Genomic DNA, 18,203 nt, shown 5'->3' with positions numbered 1-18,203 from the left:
AGCTCCTTCACGGTGATGTAGCAGGGCACAAATGATGCAATACTGTGTCACTATAACAAACGCTCCTTCACTGTGATGTAGCAGGGCACAAATGATGCACTACTGTGTCACTGTCACAAACGCGCCTTCACTGTGATGTAGCAGGGCACACATGATGCACTACTTTGTCACTGTAGCAAACGCTCCTTCACTGTGATGTAGCAGGGCACAAATGATGCACTACTGTGTCACTGTCACAAACGCTCCTTCACTGTGATGTAGCAGGGCACAAATGATGCACTACTGTGTCACTATAACAAACGCTTCTTCACTGTGATGTAGCAAGGCACACATGATGCACTACTTTGTCACTGTAACAAAAGCTCCTTCACGGTGATGTAGCAGGGCACAAATGATGCACTACTGTGTCACTATAACAAACGCTCCTTCACTGTGATGTAGCTGGGCACACATGATGCAGTACTGTGTCACTATAACAAACGCTCCTTCACGGTGATGTAGCTGGGCACACATGATGCACTACTGTGTCACTGTCAAAAATGCTCCTTCACTGTGATGTAGCAGGGCACAAATGATGCACTACTGTGTCACTGTCACAAACGCTCCTTTACTGTGATGTAGCAGGGCACAAATGATGCACTACTGTGTCACTATAACAAACACTCCTTCACTGTGATGTAGCAGGGCACAAATGATGCACTACTGTGTCACTATAACAAACGCTCCTTCACGGTGATGTAGCAGGGCACAAACAATGCACTACTGTGTCACTTTCACAAACGCTCCATCATTGTGATGTAGCAGGGCACAAATGATGCACTACTGTGTCACTATAACAAACGCTCCATCACTGTGATGTAGCAGCGCACAAATGATGCACTACTGTGTCACTATAACAAACGCTCCTTCACTGTGATGTAGCAGGGCACAAATGATGCACTACTGTGTCACTATAAGAAACGCTCCTTCACGGTGATGTAGCTGGGCACACATGATGCACTACTGTGTCACTATAACAAACTCTCCTTCACGGTGATGTAGCTGGGCACACATGATGCACTACTGTGTCACTATAACAAACGCTCCTTCACTGTGATGTAGCTGGGCACACATGATGCACTACTGTGTCACTATAACAAACGCTCCTTCACTGTGATGTAGCAGGGCACAAATGATGCACTACTTTGTCACTGTAACAAAAGCTCCTTCACTGTGATGTAGCAGGGCACAAATGATGCACTGCTGTGTCACTATAACAAACGCTCCTTCACGGTGATGTAGCAGGGCACAAATGATGCACTACTGTGTCACTATAACAAACGCTCCTTCACTGTGATGTAGCAGGGCACAAATGATGCACTACTGTGTCACTGTCACAAACGCTCCTTCACTGTGATGTAGCAGGGCGCAAATGATGCACTGCTGTGACACTATAACAAACGCTCCTTCACTGTGATGTAGCAGGGCACACATGATGCACTACTTTGTCTCTGTCACAAACGCTCCTTCACGGTCATGTAGCAGGGCACAAATGATGCACTACTGTGTCACTGTAACAAACGCTCCTTCACTGTGATGTAGCAGGGCACAAATGATGCACTACTGTGTCACTGTCACAAACGCTCCTTCACTGTGATGTAGCAGGGCACAAATGATGCACTACTGTGTCACTATAACAAACGCTCCTTCACGGTGATGTAGCAGGGCACACATGATGCACTACTGTGTCACTGTCACAAACGCTCCATCACTGTGATGTAGCAGGGCACAAATGTTGCAGTACTGTGTCACTATAACAAACGCTCCTTCACGGTGATGTAGCAGAGCACAAATAATGCACTACTGTGTCATTATAACAAACGCTCCTTCAATGTGATGTAGCAGGGCACAAATGATGCACTACTGTGTCACTATAACAAACGCTCCTTCATTGTGATGTAGCTGGGCACAAATGATGCACTACTGTGTCACTATAACAAACGCTCCTTCACTGTGATGTAGCAGGGCACAAATGATGCACTACTGTGTCACTGTCACAAACGCTCCTTCACGGTGATGTAGCAGGGCACAAATGATGCACTACTGTGTCACTGTCACAAACGCTCCTTCACAGTGATGTATCAGGGCACACATGATGCACTACTGTGTCACTGTCAAAAATGCTCCTTCACTGTGATGTAGCAGGGCACAAATGATGCACTACTGTGTCACTGTCACAAACGCTCCTTCACTGTGATGTAGCAGGGCACAAATGATGCACTACTGTGTCACTATAACAAACGCTCCTTCACGGTGATGTAGCAGGGCACAAATAATGCACTACTGGGTCACTATAACAAACGCTCCTTCACTGTGATGTAGCAAGGCACACATGATGCACTACTGTGTCACTGTCACAAACGCTCCATCACTCTGATGTAGGAGGGCACAAATGATACACTACTGTGTCACTAGAACAAACGCTCCTTCACGGTGATGTAGCAGGGCACAAATAATGCACTACTGTGTCACTATAACAAACGCTCCTTCACTGTGATGTAGCAGGGCACAAATGATGCACTACTGTGTCACTATAACAAAAGCTCCTTCATTGTGATGTAGCTGGGCACAAATGATGCACTACTGTGTCACTATAACAAACGCTCCTTCACTGTGATGTAGCAAGGCACACATGATGCACTACTGTGTCACTGTCACAAACGCTCCTTCACTGTGATGTAGCAGGGCACAAATGATGCACTACTGTGTCTGTCACAAACGCTCCTTCACTGTGATATAGTAGGGCACAAATGATGCACTACTGTGTCACTATAACAAACGCTCCTTCACTGTGATGTAGCAGGGCACAAATGATGCACTACTTTGTCACTATAACAAACGCTCCTTCATGGTGATGTAGCAGGGCACACATGATGCACTACTGTGTCACTGTCACAAACGCTCCTTCACGGTGATGTAGCAGGGCACACATGATGCACTACTGTGTCACTGTCATAAATGGTCCTTCACTGTGATGTAGCAGGGCACAAATGATGCACTACTGTGTCACTGTCACAAACGCTCCTTCACTGTGATGTAGCTGGGCACAAGTGATGCACTACTGTGTCACTATAACAAAAGCTCCTTCACTGTGATGTAGCAGGGCACAAATGATGCAATACTGTGTCACTATAACAAACGCTCCTTCACTGTGATCTGGCAGGGCACAAATGATGCACTACTGTGTCACTATAACAAACGCTCCTTCACGGTGATGTAGCAGGGCACAAATGATGCACTACTGTGTCACTGTCACAAACGCTCCTTCACTGTGATGTAGCAGGGCACACATGATGCACTACTTTGTCACTGTAAGAAACGCTCCTTCACGGTGATGTAGCAGGGCACAAATGATGCACTACTGTGTCACTATAACAAACGCTCCTTCACGGTGATGTAGCAGGGCACAAATGATGCACTACTTTGTCACTGTCACAAACGCTCCTTCACTGTGATGTAGCAGGGCACAAATGATGCACTACTTTGTCACTGTCACAAACGCTCCTTCACTGTGATGTAGCAGGGCACAAATGATGCACTACTTTGTCACTGTCACAAACGCTCCTTCACTGTGATGTAGCAGGGCACACATGATGCACTACTTTGTCACTGTAAGAAACGCTCCTTCACGGTGATGTAGCAGGGCACAAATGATGCACTACTGTGTCACTATAACAAACGCTCCTTCACGGTGATGTAGCAGGGCACAAATGATGCACTACTTTGTCACTGTCACAAACGCTCCTTCACGGTGATGTAGCAGGGCACACATGATGCACTACTTTGTCACTGTAAGAAACGCTCCTTCACTTTGATGTAGCAGGGCACACATGATGCACTACTTTGTCACTGTAAGAAACGCTCCTTCACGGTGATGTAGCAGGGCACACATGGTGCACTACTGTGTCACTATAACAAACGCTCCTTCATGGTGATGTAGCAGGGCACACATGATGCACTACTGTGTCACTGTCATAAATGCTCCTTCACTGTGATGTAGCAGGGCACAAATGGTGCACTACTGTGTCACTGTCACAAACGCTCCTTCTCTGTGATGTAGCAGGGCACAAATGATGCACTACTGTGTCACTGTCACAAACGCTCCTTCACGGTGATGTAGCAGGGCACAAATGATGCACTACTGTGTCACTGTCACAAACGCTCCTTCACTGTGATGTAGCAAGACACCCATGATGCACTACTGTGTCACTATAACAAACGCTCCTTCACTGTGATGTAGCAGGGCACAAATGATGAACTACTGTGTCACTGTCACAAACGCTCCTTCACTGTGATGTAGCAGGGCACACATGATGCACTACTTTGTCACTGTAACAAAAGCTCCTTCACGGTGATGTAGCAGGGCACAAATGATGCACTACTGTGTCACTATAACAAACGCTCCTTCACTGTGATGTAGCAGGGCACACATGATGCACTACTGTGTCACTATAACAAACGCTCCTTCACTGTGATGTAGCAGGGCACAAATGATGCACTACTGTGTCACTATAACAAACACTCCTTCACTGTAACGTAGCAGGGCACAAATGATGCACTACTGCGTCACTATAACAAACGCTCCTTCACTGTGATGTAGCAGGGCACAAATGGTGCACTACTGTGTCACTATAACAAACGCTCCTTCACTGTGATGTAGCAGGGCACACATGATGCACTACTGTGTCACTATAACAAACGCTCCTTCACGGTGATGTAGCAGGGCACACATGATGCACTTCTGTGTCACTATAACAAACGCTCCTTCACTGTGATGTAGCAGGGCACACATGATGCACTACTGTGTCACTATAACAAACGCTCCTTCACTGTGATGTAGCAGGGCACAAATGGTGCACTACTGTGTCACTATAACAAACGCCCCTTCACTGTGATGTAGCAGGGCACACATGATGCACTACTGTGTCACTATAACAAACGCTCCTTCACGGTGATGTAGCAGGGCACAAATAATGCACTACTGTGTCACTATAACAAACGCTTCTTCACTGTGATGTAGCAGGGCACACATGATGCACTACTTTGTCACTGTAACAAAAGCTCCTTCACGGTGATGTAGCAGGGCACAAATGATGCAATACTGTGTCACTATAACAAACGCTCCTTCACTGTGATGTAGCAGGGCACAAATGATGCACTACTGTGTCACTGTCACAAACGCGCCTTCACTGTGATGTAGCAGGGCACACATGATGCACTACTTTGTCACTGTAGCAAACGCTCCTTCACTGTGATGTAGCAGGGCACAAATGATGCACTACTGTGTCACTGTCACAAACGCTCCTTCACTGTGATGTAGCAGGGCACAAATGATGCACTACTGTGTCACTATAACAAACGCTCCTTCACTGTGATGTAGCAGGGCACACATGATGCACTACTGTGTCACTATAACAAACGCTCCTTCACGGTGATGTAGCAGGGCACAAATAATGCACTACTGTGTCACTATAACAAACGCTTCTTCACTGTGATGTAGCAGGGCACACATGATGCACTACTTTGTCACTGTAACAAAAGCTCCTTCACGGTGATGTAGCAGGGCACAAATGATGCACTACTGTGTCACTATAACAAACGCTCCTTCACTGTGATGTAGCTGGGCACACATGATGCAGTACTGTGTCACTATAACAAACGCTCCTTCACGGTGATGTAGCTGGGCACACATGATGCACTACTGTGTCACTGTCAAAAATGCTCCTTCACTGTGATGTAGCAGGGCACAAATGATGCACTACTGTGTCACTGTCACAAACGCTCCTTTACTGTGATGTAGCAGGGCACAAATGATGCACTACTGTGTCACTATAACAAACACTCCTTCACTGTGATGTAGCAGGGCACAAATGATGCACTACTGTGTCACTATAACAAACGCTCCTTCACGGTGATGTAGCAGGGCACAAACAATGCACTACTGTGTCACTGTCACAAACGCTCCATCATTGTGATGTAGCAGGGCACAAATGATGCACTACTGTGTCACTATAACAAACGCTCCATCACTGTGATGTAGCAGCGCACAAATGATGCACTACTGTGTCACTATAACAAACGCTCCTTCACTGTGATGTAGCAGGGCACAAATGATGCACTACTGTGTCACTATAAGAAACGCTCCTTCACGGTGATGTAGCTGGGCACACATGATGCACTACTGTGTCACTATAACAAACTCTCCTTCACGGTGATGTAGCTGGGCACACATCATGCACTACTGTGTCACTATAACAAACGCTCCTTCACTGTGATGTAGCTGGGCACACATGATGCACTACTGTGTCACTATAACAAACGCTCCTTCACTGTGATGTAGCAGGGCACAAATGATGCACTACTTTGTCACTGTAACAAAAGCTCCTTCACTGTGATGTAGCAGGGCACAAATGATGCACTGCTGTGTCACTATAACAAACGCTCCTTCACTGTAACGTAGCAGGGCACAAATGATGCACTACTGCGTCACTATAACAAACGCTCCTTCACTGTGATGTAGCAGGGCACAAATGATGCACTACTGTGTCACTATAACAAACACTCCTTCACTGTAACGTAGCAGGGCACAAATGATGCACTACTGCGTCACTATAACAAACGCTCCTTCACTGTGATGTAGCAGGGCACAAATGGTGCACTACTGTGTCACTATAACAAACGCTCCTTCACTGTGATGTAGCAGGGCACACATGATGCACTACTGTGTCACTATAACAAACGCTCCTTCACGGTGATGTAGCAGGGCACAAATGATGCACTACTGTGTCACTATAACAAACGCTCCTTCACTGTGATGTAGCAGGGCACAAATGGTGCACTACTGTGTCACTATAACAAACGCCCCTTCACTGTGATGTAGCAGGGCACACATGATGCACTACTGTGTCACTATAACAAACGCTCCTTCACGGTGATGTAGCAGGGCACAAATAATGCACTACTGTGTCACTATAACAAACGCTTCTTCACTGTGATGTAGCAGGGCACACATGATGCACTACTTTGTCACTGTAACAAAAGCTCCTTCACGGTGATGTAGCAGGGCACAAATGATGCAATACTGTGTCACTATAACAAACGCTCCTTCACTGTGATGTAGCAGGGCACAAATGATGCACTACTGTGTCACTGTCACAAACGCGCCTTCACTGTGATGTAGCAGGGCACACATGATGCACTACTTTGTCACTGTAGCAAACGCTCCTTCACTGTGATGTAGCAGGGCACAAATGATGCACTACTGTGTCACTGTCACAAACGCTCCTTCACTGTGATGTAGCAGGGCACAAATGATGCACTACTGTGTCACTATAACAAACGCTTCTTCACTGTGATGTAGCAAGGCACACATGATGCACTACTTTGTCACTGTAACAAAAGCTCCTTCACGGTGATGTAGCAGGGCACAAATGATGCACTACTGTGTCACTATAACAAACGCTCCTTCACTGTGATGTAGCTGGGCACACATGATGCAGTACTGTGTCACTATAACAAACGCTCCTTCACGGTGATGTAGCTGGGCACACATGATGCACTACTGTGTCACTGTCAAAAATGCTCCTTCACTGTGATGTAGCAGGGCACAAATGATGCACTACTGTGTCACTGTCACAAACGCTCCTTTACTGTGATGTAGCAGGGCACAAATGATGCACTACTGTGTCACTATAACAAACACTCCTTCACTGTGATGTAGCAGGGCACAAATGATGCACTACTGTGTCACTATAACAAACGCTCCTTCACGGTGATGTAGCAGGGCACAAACAATGCACTACTGTGTCACTTTCACAAACGCTCCATCATTGTGATGTAGCAGGGCACAAATGATGCACTACTGTGTCACTATAACAAACGCTCCATCACTGTGATGTAGCAGCGCACAAATGATGCACTACTGTGTCACTATAACAAACGCTCCTTCACTGTGATGTAGCAGGGCACAAATGATGCACTACTGTGTCACTATAAGAAACGCTCCTTCACGGTGATGTAGCTGGGCACACATGATGCACTACTGTGTCACTATAACAAACTCTCCTTCACGGTGATGTAGCTGGGCACACATGATGCACTACTGTGTCACTATAACAAACGCTCCTTCACTGTGATGTAGCTGGGCACACATGATGCACTACTGTGTCACTATAACAAACGCTCCTTCACTGTGATGTAGCAGGGCACAAATGATGCACTACTTTGTCACTGTAACAAAAGCTCCTTCACTGTGATGTAGCAGGGCACAAATGATGCACTGCTGTGTCACTATAACAAACGCTCCTTCACGGTGATGTAGCAGGGCACAAATGATGCACTACTGTGTCACTATAACAAACGCTCCTTCACTGTGATGTAGCAGGGCACAAATGATGCACTACTGTGTCACTGTCACAAACGCTCCTTCACTGTGATGTAGCAGGGCGCAAATGATGCACTGCTGTGACACTATAACAAACGCTCCTTCACTGTGATGTAGCAGGGCACACATGATGCACTACTTTGTCTCTGTCACAAACGCTCCTTCACGGTCATGTAGCAGGGCACAAATGATGCACTACTGTGTCACTGTAACAAATGCTCCTTCACTGTGATGTAGCAGGGCACAAATGATGCACTACTGTGTCACTGTCACAAACGCTCCTTCACTGTGATGTAGCAGGGCACAAATGATGCACTACTGTGTCACTATAACAAACGCTCCTTCACGGTGATGTAGCAGGGCACACATGATGCACTACTGTGTCACTGTCACAAACGCTCCATCACTGTGATGTAGCAGGGCACAAATGTTGCAGTACTGTGTCACTATAACAAACGCTCCTTCACGGTGATGTAGCAGAGCACAAATAATGCACTACTGTGTCATTATAACAAACGCTCCTTCAATGTGATGTAGCAGGGCACAAATGATGCACTACTGTGTCACTATAACAAACGCTCCTTCATTGTGATGTAGCTGGGCACAAATGATGCACTACTGTGTCACTATAACAAACGCTCCTTCACTGTGATGTAGCAGGGCACAAATGATGCACTACTGTGTCACTGTCACAAACGCTCCTTCACGGTGATGTAGCAGGGCACAAATGATGCACTACTGTGTCACTGTCACAAACGCTCCTTCACAGTGATGTATCAGGGCACACATGATGCACTACTGTGTCACTGTCAAAAATGCTCCTTCACTGTGATGTAGCAGGGCACAAATGATGCACTACTGTGTCACTGTCACAAACGCTCCTTCACTGTGATGTAGCAGGGCACAAATGATGCACTACTGTGTCACTATAACAAACGCTCCTTCACGGTGATGTAGCAGGGCACAAATAATGCACTACTGGGTCACTATAACAAACGCTCCTTCACTGTGATGTAGCAAGGCACACATGATGCACTACTGTGTCACTGTCACAAACGCTCCATCACTCTGATGTAGGAGGGCACAAATGATACACTACTGTGTCACTAGAACAAACGCTCCTTCACGGTGATGTAGCAGGGCACAAATAATGCACTACTGTGTCACTATAACAAACGCTCCTTCACTGTGATGTAGCAGGGCACAAATGATGCACTACTGTGTCACTATAACAAAAGCTCCTTCATTGTGATGTAGCTGGGCACAAATGATGCACTACTGTGTCACTATAACAAACGCTCCTTCACTGTGATGTAGCAAGGCACACATGATGCACTACTGTGTCACTGTCACAAACGCTCCTTCACTGTGATGTAGCAGGGCACAAATGATGCACTACTGTGTCTGTCACAAACGCTCCTTCACTGTGATATAGTAGGGCACAAATGATGCACTACTGTGTCACTATAACAAACGCTCCTTCACTGTGATGTAGCAGGGCACAAATGATGCACTACTTTGTCACTATAACAAACGCTCCTTCATGGTGATGTAGCAGGGCACACATGATGCACTACTGTGTCACTGTCACAAACGCTCCTTCACGGTGATGTAGCAGGGCACACATGATGCACTACTGTGTCACTGTCATAAATGGTCCTTCACTGTGATGTAGCAGGGCACAAATGATGCACTACTGTGTCACTGTCACAAACGCTCCTTCACTGTGATGTAGCTGGGCACAAGTGATGCACTACTGTGTCACTATAACAAAAGCTCCTTCACTGTGATGTAGCAGGGCACAAATGATGCAATACTGTGTCACTATAACAAACGCTCCTTCACTGTGATCTGGCAGGGCACAAATGATGCACTACTGTGTCACTATAACAAACGCTCCTTCACGGTGATGTAGCAGGGCACAAATGATGCACTACTGTGTCACTGTCACAAACGCTCCTTCACTGTGATGTAGCAGGGCACACATGATGCACTACTTTGTCACTGTAAGAAACGCTCCTTCACGGTGATGTAGCAGGGCACAAATGATGCACTACTGTGTCACTATAACAAACGCTCCTTCACGGTGATGTAGCAGGGCACAAATGATGCACTACTTTGTCACTGTCACAAACGCTCCTTCACTGTGATGTAGCAGGGCACAAATGATGCACTACTTTGTCACTGTCACAAACGCTCCTTCACTGTGATGTAGCAGGGCACAAATGATGCACTACTTTGTCACTGTCACAAACGCTCCTTCACTGTGATGTAGCAGGGCACACATGATGCACTACTTTGTCACTGTAAGAAACGCTCCTTCACGGTGATGTAGCAGGGCACAAATGATGCACTACTGTGTCACTATAACAAACGCTCCTTCACGGTGATGTAGCAGGGCACAAATGATGCACTACTTTGTCACTGTCACAAACGCTCCTTCACGGTGATGTAGCAGGGCACACATGATGCACTACTTTGTCACTGTAAGAAACGCTCCTTCACTTTGATGTAGCAGGGCACACATGATGCACTACTTTGTCACTGTAAGAAACGCTCCTTCACGGTGATGTAGCAGGGCACACATGGTGCACTACTGTGTCACTATAACAAACGCTCCTTCATGGTGATGTAGCAGGGCACACATGATGCACTACTGTGTCACTGTCATAAATGCTCCTTCACTGTGATGTAGCAGGGCACAAATGGTGCACTACTGTGTCACTGTCACAAACGCTCCTTCTCTGTGATGTAGCAGGGCACAAATGATGCACTACTGTGTCACTGTCACAAACGCTCCTTCACGGTGATGTAGCAGGGCACAAATGATGCACTACTGTGTCACTGTCACAAACGCTCCTTCACTGTGATGTAGCAAGACACCCATGATGCACTACTGTGTCACTATAACAAACGCTCCTTCACGGTGATGTAGCAGGGCACAAATGATGCACTACTGTGTCACTGTCACAAACGCTCCTTCACAGTGATGTAGCAGGGCACAAATGATGCACTACTGTGTCACTATAACAAACGCTCCTTCACTGTGATGTAGCTGGGCACAAATGATGCACTACTGTGTCACTATAACAAACACTCCTTCACTGTGATGTAGCAGGGCACAAATGATGCACTACTGTGTCACTATAACAAACGCTCCTTCACGGTGATGTAGCAGGGCACAAATGATGCACTACTGTGTCACTGTCACAAACGCTCCTTCACTGTGATGTAGCAGGGCACAAATGATGCAATACTGTGTCACTATAACAAACGCTCCTTCACTGTGATGTAGCAGGGCACAAATGATCCACTACTGTGTCACTATAACAAACGCTCCTTCACGGTGATGTAGCAGGGCACAAATGATGCACTACTGTGTCACTATGACAAACGCTCCTTCACGGTGATGTAGCAGGGCACACATGATGCACTACTTTGTCACTGTAAGAAACGCTCCTTCACTTTGATGTAGCAGGGCACACATGATGCACTACTGTGTCACTGTCACAAACGCTCCTTCACGGTGATGTAGCAGGGCACACATGATGCACTACTGTGTCACTGTCATAAACGCTCCTTCACTGTGATGTAGCAGGGCACAAATGATGCACTACTGTGTCACTGTCACAAACGCTCCTTCACTGTGATGTAGCAGGGCACAAATGATGCACTACTGTGTCACTGTCACAAACGCTCCTTCACTGTGATGTAGCAGGGCACAAATGATGCACTACTGTGTCACTGTCACAAACGCTCCTTCACAGTGATGTAGCAAGGCACAAATGTTGCACTACTGTGTCACTATAACAATCGCTCCTTCACTGTGATGTAGCTGGGCACAAATGATGCACTATTGTGTCACTATAACAAAAACACTCCTTCACTGTGATGTAGCAAGGCACACATGATGCACTACTGTGTCATTATAACAAAAACACTCCTTCACTGTGATGTAGCAGGGGACAAATGATGCACTACTGTGTCACTATAACAAACGCTCCTTCACTGTGATTTAGCAGGGCACAAATGATGCACTACTGTGTCACTTTAACAAACGCTCCTTCACTGTGATGTAGCAGGGCACAAATGATGCCCTACTGTGTCACTATAACAAACGCTCCTTCACGGTGATGTAGCAGGGCACACATGATGCACTACTTTATCACTGTAAGAAACGCTCCTTCACGGTGATGTAGCAGGGCACAAATGATGCACTCCTGTGTCACTGTCACAAACGCTCCTTCACGGTGATGTAGCAGGGCACAAATGATGCACTACTGTGTCACTGTCACAAACGCTCCTTCACGGTGATGTAGCAGGGCACAAATGATGCAATACTGTGTCACTATAACAATCGCTCCTTCACTGTGATGTAGCTGGGCACAAATGATGCACTATTGTGTCACTATAACAAACGCTCCTTCACTGTGATGTAGTAAGGCACACATGATGCACTACTGTGTCACTATAACAAAAGCTCCTTCACTGTGATGTAGCAGGGCTCAAATGATGCACTACTGTGTCACTATAACAAACGCTCCTTCACTGTGATCGAGCAGGGCACAAATGATGCACTACTGTGTCACTTTAACAAACGCTCCTTCACGGTGATGTAGCAAGGCACACATGATGCACTACTGTGTCATTATAACAAAAACACTCCTTCACTGTGATGTAGCAGGGGACAAATGATGCACTACTGTGTCACTATAACAAACGCTCCTTCACTGTGATCTAGCAGGGCACAAATGATGCACTACTGTGTCACTTTAACAAACGCTCCTTCACTGTGATGTAGCAGGGCACAAATGATGCCCTACTGTGTCACTATAACAAACGCTCCTTCACGGTGATGTAGCAGGGCACACATGATGCACTACTTTATCACTGTAAGAAACGCTCCTTCACTGTGATGTAGTAGGGCACAAATGATGCACTACTGTGTCACTATAACAAACGCTCCTTCACTGTGATGTAGCAGGGCAGAAATGATGCACTACTGTGTCCGTCACAAACGCTCCTTCACGGTGATGTAGCAGGGCACAAATGATGCAATACTGTGTCACTATAACAATCGCTCCTTCACTGTGATGTAGCTGGGCACAAATGATGCACTATTGTGTCACTATAACAAACGCTCCTTCACTGTGATGTAGTAAGGCACACATGATGCACTACTGTGTCACTATAACAAAAGCTCCTTCACTGTGATGTAGCAGGGCTCAAATGATGCACTACTGTGTCACTATAACAAACGCTCCTTCACTGTGATCGAGCAGGGCACAAATGATGCACTACTGTGTCACTTTAACAAACGCTCCTTCACGGTGATGTAGCAGGGCACAAATGATGCCCTACTGTGTCACTATAACAAACGCTCCTTCACGGTGATGTAGCAGGGCACAAATGATGCACTACTGTGTCACTGTCACAAACGCTCCTTCACGGTGATGTAGCAGGGCACACATGATGCACTACTTTGTCACTGTAAGAAACGCTCCTTCACGGTGATGTAGCAGGGCACACTTGATGCACTACTGTGTCACTGTCACAAACGCTCCTTCACGGTGATGTAGCAGGGCACAAATGATGCACTACTGTGTCACTGTCACAAACGCTCCTTCACGGTGATGTAGCAGGGCACAAATGATGCACTACTGTGTCACTATAACAAACACTCCTTCACTGTAATGTAGCAAGGCACACGATGCACTACTGTGTCACTATAACAAACGCTCCTTCACTGTGATGTAGCAGGGCACACATGATGCACTACTGTGTCACTATAACAAACGCTCCTTCACTGTGATGTAGCTGGGCACAAGTGATGCACTACTGTGTCACTATAACAAACGCTCCTTCACTGTGATGTAGCAGGGCACAAATGATGCACTACTGTGTCACTGTCACAAAAGCTCCTTCACTGTGATGTAGCAGGGCACAAATGATGCACTACTGTGTCACTGTCACAAACGCTCCTTCACGGTGATGTAGCAAGGCACAAATGATGCACTACTGTGTCACTATAACAATCGCTCCTTCACTGTGATGTAGCAGGGCACACATGATGCACTACTGTGTCACTATAACAAACGCTCTTTCACTGTGATGTAGCAGGGCACACATGATGCACTACTGTGTCACTATAACAATCGCTCCTTCACTGTGATGTAGCAGGGCACAAATGATGCACTACTGTGTCACTATAACAAACGCTTCTTCACTGTGATGTAGCAAGGCACACATGATGCACTACTGTGTCACTATAACAAAAGCTCCTTCATTGTGATGTAGCAGGGCACAAATGATGCACTACTGTGTCACTGTCACAAACGTTCCTTCACTGTGATGTAGCAGGGTGCACATGATGCACTACTTTGTCACTGTAACAAACGCTCCTTCACTGTGATGTAGCAGGGCACAAATCATGCACTACTGTGTCACTATAACAAACACTCCTTCACTGTGATGTAGCAGGGCACAAATGATGCACTACTGTGTCACTATAACAAACGCTCCTTCACGGTGATGTAGCAGGGCACACATGATGCACTACTGTGTCACTATAACAAACACTCCTTCACGCTGATGTAGCAGGGCACAAATGATGCACTACTGTGTCACTGTCACAAGCGCTCCTTCACGGTGATGTAGCAGGGCACAAATGATGCACTACTGTGTCACTATAACAAACCCTCCTTCACTGTGATGTAGCAGGGCACACATGATGCACTACTGTGTCACTATAACAAACGCTCCTTCACTGTGATGTAGCTGGGCACAAGTGATGCACTACTGTGTCACTATAACAAACGCTCCTTCACTGTGATGTAGCAGGGCACAAATGATGCACTACTGTGTCACTGTCACAAACTCTCCTTCACGGTGATGTAGCAGGGCACAAATGATGCACTACTGTGTCACTATAACAAACGCTCCTTCACTGTGATGTAGCAGGGCACACATGATGCACTACTGTGTCACTATAACAAACGCTCCTTCACGCTGATGTAGCAGGGCACAAATGATGCACTACTGTGTCACTATAACAAACGCTCCTTCACTGTGATGTAGCAGGCACACATGATGCACTACTGTGTCACTCTAACAAACGCTCCTTCACTGTGATGTAGCAGGGCACAAATGATGCACTACTGTGTCACTATAACAAACGCTCCTTCACGGTGATGTAGCAGGGCGCAAGTGATGCACTACTGTGTCACTGTCACAAACGCTCCTTCACGGTGATGTAGCAGGGCACAAGTGATGCACTACTGTGTCACTGTCACAAACGCTCCTTCACAGTGATGTAGCAAGGCACAAATGTTGCACTACTGTGTCACTATAACAATCGCTCCTTCACTGTGATGTAGCTGGGCACAAATGATGCACTATTGTGTCACTATAACAAACGCTCCTTCACTGTGATGTAGCAAGGCACACATGATGCACTACTGTGTCATTATAACAAAAACACTCCTTCACTGTGATGTAGCAGGGGACAAATGATGCACTACTGTGTCACTATAACAAACGCTCCTTCACTGTGATCTAGCAGGGCACAAATGATGCACTACTGTGTCACTTTAACAAACGCTCCTTCACTGTGATGTAGCAGGGCACAAATGATGCCCTACTGTGTCACTATAACAAACGCTCCTTCACGGTGATGTAGCAGGGCACACATGATGCACTACTTTATCACTGTAAGAAACGCTCCTTCACTGTGATGTAGCAGGGCACAAATGATGCACTCCTGTGTCACTGTCACAAACGCTCCTTCACGGTGATGTAGCAGGGCACAAATGATGCACTACTGTGTCACTGTCACAAACGCTCCTTCACTGTGATGTAGTAGGGCACAAATGATGCACTACTGTGTCACTATAACAAACGCTCCTTCACTGTGATGTAGCAGGGCACAAATGATGCACTACTGTGTCCGTCACAAACGCTCCTTCACGGTGATGTAGCAGGGCACAAATGATGCAATACTGTGTCACTATAACAAACGCTCCTTCACTGTGATGTAGCAGGGCACAAATGATGCACTACTGTGTCACTATAACAATCGCTCCTTCACTGTGATGTAGCTGGGCACAAATGATGCACTATTGTGTCACTATAACAAACGCTCCTTCACTGTGATGTAGTAAGGCACACATGATGCACTACTGTGTCACTATAACAAAAGCTCCTTCACTGTGATGTAGCAGGGCTCAAATGATGCACTACTGTGTCACTATAACAAACGCTCCTTCACTGTGATCGAGCAGGGCACAAATGATGCACTACTGTGTCACTTTAACAAACGCTCCTTCACGGTGATGTAGCAGGGCACAAATGATGCCCTACTGTGTCACTATAACAAACGCTCCTTCACGGTGATGTAGCAGGGCACAAATGATGCACTACTGTGTCACTGTCACAAACGCTCCTTCACGGTGATGTAGCAGGGCACACATGATGCACTACTTTGTCACTGTAAGAAACGCTCCTTCACGGTGATGTAGCAGGGCACAAATGATGCACTACTGTGTCACTATAACAAACGCTCCTTCACTGTGATGTAGCAGGGCACACATGATGCACTACTTTGTCACTGTAACAAACGCTCCTTCACGGTGATGTAGCAGGGCACACTTGATGCACTACTGTGTCACTGTCACAAACGCTCCTTCACGGTGATGTAGCAGGGCACAAATGATGCACTACTGTGTCACTGTCACAAACGCTCCTTCACGGTGATGTAGCAGGGCACAAATGATGCACTACTGTGTCACTATAACAAACACTCCTTCACTGTAATGTAGCAAGGCACACGATGCACTACTGTGTCACTATAACAAACGCTCCTTCACTGTGATGTAGCAGGGCACACGATGCACTACTGTGTCACTATAACAAACGCTCCTTCACTGTGATGTAGCTGGGCACAAGTGATGCACTACTGTGTCACTATAACAAACGCTCCTTCACTGTGATGTAGCAGGGCACAAATGATGCACTACTGTGTCACTGTCACAAGCGCTCCTTCACGGTGATGTAGCAGGGCACAAATGATGCACTACTGTGTCACTATAACAAACCCTCCTTCACTGTGATGTAGCAGGGCACACATGATGCACTACTGTGTCACTATAACAAACGCTCCTTCACTGTGATGTAGCTGGGCACAAGTGATGCACTACTGTGTCACTATAACAAACGCTCCTTCACTGTGATGTAGCAGGGCACAAATGATGCACTACTGTGTCACTGTCACAAACTCTCCTTCACGGTGATGTAGCAGGGCACAAATGATGCACTACTGTGTCACTATAACAAACGCTCCTTCACTGTGATGTAGCAGGGCACACATGATGCACTACTGTGTCACTATAACAAACGCTCCTTCACGCTGATGTAGCAGGGCACAAATGATGCACTACTGTGTCACTATAACAAACGCTCCTTCACTGTGATGTAGCAGGCACACATGATGCACTACTGTGTCACTCTAACAAACGCTCCTTCACTGTGATGTAGCAGGGCACAAATGATGCACTACTGTGTCACTATAACAAACGCTCCTTCACGGTGATGTAGCAGGGCGCAAGTGATGCACTACTGTGTCACTGTCACAAACGCTCCTTCACGGTGATGTAGCAGGGCACAAGTGATGCACTACTGTGTCACTGTCACAAACGCTCCTTCACGGTGATGTAGCAGGGCACAAATGATGCACTACTGTGTCACTATAACAAACGCTCCTTCACGGTGATGTAGCAGGGCACAA

This window comes from Phyllobates terribilis, unplaced genomic scaffold, assembly GCF_046119375.1.
Source record: "Phyllobates terribilis strain yellow unplaced genomic scaffold, ASM4611937v1 Scaffold_5__5_contigs__length_657084704, whole genome shotgun sequence".
NCBI lineage: Eukaryota > Metazoa > Chordata > Amphibia > Anura > Dendrobatidae > Phyllobates > Phyllobates terribilis.
This window is presented reverse-complemented; position numbering follows the sequence as displayed.